Source organism: Lissotriton vulgaris, chromosome 12 (assembly GCF_964263255.1).
Source record: "Lissotriton vulgaris chromosome 12, aLisVul1.2, whole genome shotgun sequence".
Lineage (NCBI taxonomy): Eukaryota > Metazoa > Chordata > Amphibia > Caudata > Salamandridae > Lissotriton > Lissotriton vulgaris.
The window spans coordinates 193,194,636-193,200,445 of record NC_141700.1 but is presented as its reverse complement, the minus strand read 5'-3'; the positions used below and the strand labels follow the sequence as shown (position 1 = coordinate 193,200,445).

Genomic DNA, 5,810 nt, shown 5'->3' with positions numbered 1-5,810 from the left:
CCTGGGTGGCATCCCATGTTATCTTATTGTCCACTAACCCTTATAGTATTTTCCAAAGGAAATGCCCACTTTAGGGATATATAGGCGTCCACGTTTATTTCCTCACTTTTGATATACTGCACCCTGCCTCCTGAGCTCGGGAGGCCTTTCTTTGGGGTGTCTGGCATATAATACAAATAGTGTATTTACTGTGCTGCACATGATAAGGGCACAGATGTGTTTGAGCTGTTTCTACTGCTCCTGCAGTCTGCAATGGCAGGCTTCTATCATTAGTTTACTTGAGTCACTCATGGTGGCACAAAACAATGCTGCAGCCCTAGGGACCACTTTCCCACCAATACCCTGAGAACGCTTGGTTTCATTTAATAGGCGGCTTATAAGGGGGTAAAGTCTTTTACCAAGTCAAACATAACAGTTTTGTGAGAGAGCACAGGCTCAGAGTCATAACCATTAGTATTCGAAGCATCAAGTGGGGGTGATCATCCAAAAATGGCACTTTCCTACACTAATGTCATTACATCCACCAAAAATACACTAATGATAGGTAGAGGTGTGTCATTTAAATAATGCTACTTGACCGTTGGAAGGAATTTTCAGTCCAAACTTGCAATTGGACGGAAGGAAATTTACCACACCACCTGTATGAAGAGCAGGCAAAATTGGCCTTGCATGATAGTGATAAATAAACATATGTTATAGAATTAAGAGTGACAATACAATGATCACAATGCTGTTTCTCTCCTGATGCTGACTGAGTTCACATATTTGACAGGAGTGGTGGCTCTTGTGAACTATGGCTGAGGCAGCGATCAGAGCAGTGGATTTAGTTGGGGAGGGCTCGCTCTGGACAGGGGTTTAGGCTGGTGAATGAGACTCCTTCCACCTTGCAGGCTGCTGCTGTCATTGGCAGTGATTTGAGCATTTTTTTCTTTTTTCAGAAGTGTGACTGTATACAGTACACCTTTGCTTGTCACTTGCCCCATGCAGAAGGCCCTTGCCATTATTGGCACTGTATGGTGGTTCTTGGATTGTTATGATCTCTGACAGTGTCTCAAGTTACCTTTAGCATCCAGAACAAGCTGTTAGGCATATTCCTCCTCCTGGTCTTTTTCTGATGGTGGAAACTGACAATCGGAGTACTCACAATATGCTCTTTTCTGCTTCTATTCTAGTTTCAGCTTGCTACTAGTGGTGGGTGATAAATTCCACTCCACACTGTTCGTGCTCTGCAAAACTCAGCCTACTGCCAAGTGGGAGTGTTTTTTCTCATGCGCTGCCTGTTGAAGAACTACCTATGGGGCAAAACATGATCCCATTCAATGCATCCATGTATACTCTGGTCTTACTTGCTAGAAGGTGGAGTGTAGTTCATTGCCATTCACTTAAGTGAAAGCTATATATAGTAGTCCTAACTGACTTACTTTCATGTACAACTACTTTTTCAATATCTATTTTACTATCCATTACAATTATATTACCTTACAAATATGTTATATTCAGTAATTAAGCATTATATATTTGTATTTAATTTCACTGTCTACCAAAAGGTTGCTCTGTTGCTAACTAATATGCTATATTGTGCAGTGAATCCACACCTGGTGATGGTTTGCTCCTTAGTTCTTGTGATAAGTATGCACCCTTTTTCTGGCCAAGTACATTCCACATTGCCTTGTTCCAGCGTACCTACATTACACAATGCCTGTTTGAACATCACATGCAGTTAAACAAGCACCTCTAAGAACGATCATGCTCTTTGGATTAGATCAGTGCTTTGCTTCATTTGTTTAGGCTGAAAGTGAATATGCATAGTGATCTGTATGTTATGTTATGTATATATATTATCACTTTTGTGGGTATCCAGGCACCAGAGCAGGAGCAGTGGCCGGGCACTTCAACTTCAGTGGCAGTCTGATGTGTGGAGGAATTTTGTTTCAGTTTTTGTCAGTGATAAAGTAGAAAGTGTGCCCTCCTATCTTGCTTCTGCAGATGCAGGGATCTGAGCGAGGGAGAGAGGTGGAGTGTTGCTGTCTAGAGGGTTGGTAGAGTTGGAGTCAGTGTTTGAGGTAGGTTGAACCTGTGTGGTGGAGTGCTTTGTAGGTATGGATGAGCAGCTTGAATCTGCAAAGTTTCTGGATGGGTAGATATTAGTCTCCGGTGGCCCCTGGCAGCAAATATGGCAAAAACCAAGGCCCGTCATCTGCATGGTAAGAAGAAGGAAGATCTTCCAAAGCAGCTTGTTGACCTCAAGGCCAAATTGTGGTAGCTCCAAGTTGCTAAAGTAACTGGTGGAGCTGCATCCAATCTGTCAAAGATCTGGGTTATATGAAAATCCATTGCCAGAGTCCTCACAGTCATAAAACAGACACAGAAGGAAAACCTGCGAAAATTTTACAAAGGCAAGAAGTACAAGCCCCTTAATTTAAGACCCAAGAAGACTTGAGATTTGCACCGTAGACTCAACAAATATGAAGAGGGTTTGAAGACCCAAAAACAAGTCAGAAAAGAGCATCTATACACATTGCACAAATTGGCTGTGAAAGCTTAAATGTGTTGTAGAAAATTAAGGCTATATGGTTAAGTAAAAAAATAGATTGTTTATTGAGGTAGGTATGGATGAAATGCCATGAAATTTAATGTAGATAAAAATTAGGTCCTGTGGTTTACGATGAACAGTGCCTCAAATTCCTTCCCTATTGATTTCTGAACGCCATGTCTGACAAATGCACCATGTCCAGTGGAGGTTTTACATATCCTTGGGTTTTGTTTTTGTTGAGCACTTATCAATCCAGATAGTTCAATCTTCCCTCTGTCATTTGCTTCTTTTTACTGTGGGTTTTATGTACAATTCTGACAAATATCCACCTGTGGGTCCAGTGGTGGTCCATGTGACCTTATTGAGATGACTGGACTATTTCAATTCTCTTTTTTGGTACCATTACTGGATGTTTACCCATGATCCAGCGTATACAAATTGCCATTCACAGGCTGCCTTTTGGTCTGCCAAGCTATGCCTCTTCCGGTGCTGCCCTGGAACCTTTGCACTAGTTGTCGGTTTCTAAGAAGAACAGTTTAAGTCCCTTTGTTGCATACCCAAAGCCTTTTATAAAACCAGTCAAAGTAATCTTCCGCAAAAATTAAACAATTCTCTGCCACCTCAAAATCTAAGGTCTACTGTGCTTCTTTATGGTGCTCCCTAGGTTTAAAATGGTCACCTGGAAAGGAGATCTTTTTCTGTAATAGGTGCCTGTCTGCAAATTGATCTGAGATGGGCTGCTGAGCTTCCAGTTGCTTTGCATAAAATTCAAGATCTACTTTACTGGAAGCTGTTCAATACTTGCCATTATTTGCAATAGGTTCTTGCTGTCGCCTACTTCTTTCATCGGTCTTATTTCCTCAGAGCCAGGATAACTTTAAAGGTATCAGAGCACTCCATAAATACATTCACATAACAGTTTTCATCTAACTTATTCCCCTTTTGCAAAGCTGACTAATAATAGATTTTTGCCAGGAACCGGGTAAAAGATGACGAAGGATAGACGCAGGGAAACAACTAGGTCTTACATAGAAATTGGTCTGACAATGCTTAAGGGATACCTTATCTGGGCATGTTCTTCTCAGTACTTCTCTCTGTGTAATATCTAAAATAACTAATCTAGAATTTGTTCAAGAAATAGGTTGATTTCAGTATGAGGAAAAAAAGGATAAGATGAGTGGCCTGATCGACTACCGTACAGAAACTGAAAATAATAAGGCACTTATTTGATGTTTGAGATACGAGGCAGGCATAATAATCATGGTCTAGAATGTGAAGTGTGCACCAAAGATGGCCAACTAGTAGGTAATATTAAAGGAAGAGTATGATTTGAGTCTCTTGCTTCAGCATGGTTGACTAATATTATTGCAATTAGCCATGGTTTTAGATCAATGGAGTAAATCTCTAAGACCTAGGAGCAACCAGCAGCGTTTCATACAACTCAAAATCTCACAAATGTAAGAAAATAATACATTTTCACAGTGCCTGTAAAACCTGCTTCTCACTTTTATTTTTCACTGCAATGGCACCACACATCAAGCGAATTGTGGATAAATGTAATATGGACGTTGCCAAAAAGGAGTAGTGGTATGCCAGGGCACGCTGTTGTCAGGGAAAACGCAGATTAAATACCATGCACATTGAATTGGAAGGTATATTTATTAGCTTTCTGTGTTTTATTGATGATTAATTGGGCTCTCTCCAATAGTAAGCTTTAGCAGATGGAGCAGCTTTTGCACCACACCATCTGGTGTACTGTAGGTTATTTCATATGTCTTGCACAAAAGTCGATTTACCAGTTAGTATCAGAACAGTGAAAGATGTATCTCACTCCGACCTGCTGGCTCCACTACAGAAGCCACCTGCCCATTGCCTTTTTGCACAGACCAGTGTCAAGTCCCAAACACCAACGTTGGTATGAGAGCTATGAGCAGCCTGAGGAAGAGGGTTCATCTAGAGTAGGGGGATGGGGGAGAGAGAGAGTGGACCGATTCTAGATCTGAGCTAAGGCTCTCAAATGCACTAATTCCATATGTGAGTAGCTCATCAGGTTTCTCTGATTTCTGGAATGAGCAGTTCTGATGCAAGAAACGGGATTGCAAGGTAAAAGAAATATACAACCCACGAGGGCACTTGGGAAACTTCCCAGAGTGATAACTCAAAGGCATGTTTAGTCCCCCTGGCCCTTATTTATGAAGCCTTGCGTCAGTTTTGCGCTGCCGGTGCGTCACTTTTTGTGACGCACCAGCAGCGTAAAATATGCACCTTGTTGCGCCATATTTAAAAAGTGACGCATCTAGGTAGATGCGTCACTTTTTAAACCCCTGCGCTACATTATACCTGTGTCAGGTATAATGTATGCAGAAGGGGCGTTCCCCCGCAAAAAGCCTCGTAATAGTGACGCAGTGAAATCTATGAGATTTCACTGCGTCACTTTTAGGATGCTGTTGCGTCAAAATCTTGCGCCTGCCTCACAGCAGGCATAACACTGACGCAAGCCCTTTCACATGGGACTTTCCCCATGTGAAAGGACGCATTGCTGGAGTTGCGTCACTTTTGTGACACACTCCAGCAATGCGTCACTTTTGCGCTTACAGATACGTCAGAAATACTGACGTATCTGTAAGTCCTTGCGACATGATGCGTCATACATTAAATATGACGCATCATTGGTGTCGCAAGGAGTGCGCAGTGAAAAGTGACGCATCGCTGTTTTCACGCAGCGATGCGTCACTTTTCATAAATGAGGCCCCCTATGTTTAGACTGTTTTTGCTACATAGCTGATAAATTGCCTCTGATTTTGTGTGCCACAATCCACTCACCACTCACACCCCTCATTCTCAAGTGGACATTTCTGTGAACATATATCTCTTTGTGAGTAAATCCATTTCGGAAAGCAAAAGAAAAGCGATGGTTATGAAACACAAATATAGGTTTTGCAGTCTTAAATTCGGTTTCTGCACATTATGCCACTTTTCACAAATGAATAGATTGTGTATAGGCCGATATCTTTGGGAGGAGACTTTGATATGTTTTGACAGGCCGCCTTTTAGGTAGATCATAAATAATTGCTGACTACATAAACACAATAAGAACACGTAAAAACACGAATACAGGGACCTCATTTATGAAAAGTGACGCATCGCTGCGTGAAAACAGCGATGCGTCACTTTTCACTGCGCCCTCCTTCCGACACCAATGATGCGTCATATTTAAAGTATGACGCATCATGGTGCAAGGAGTTACAGATACGTCAGTATTTCTGATGTATCTGTA

At 41.7% G+C, this 5,810-nt stretch overlaps 1 pseudogene; it reads left to right on the top strand.

Annotated features, from left to right (window-relative positions):
* The first annotated feature begins 2,173 nt into the window (after nt 1–2,173).
* On the top strand, nt 2,174–2,545 carry LOC147673800 (large ribosomal subunit protein uL29 pseudogene; annotated as a pseudogene).
* The last annotated feature ends 3,265 nt before the right edge of the window (nt 2,546–5,810 follow it).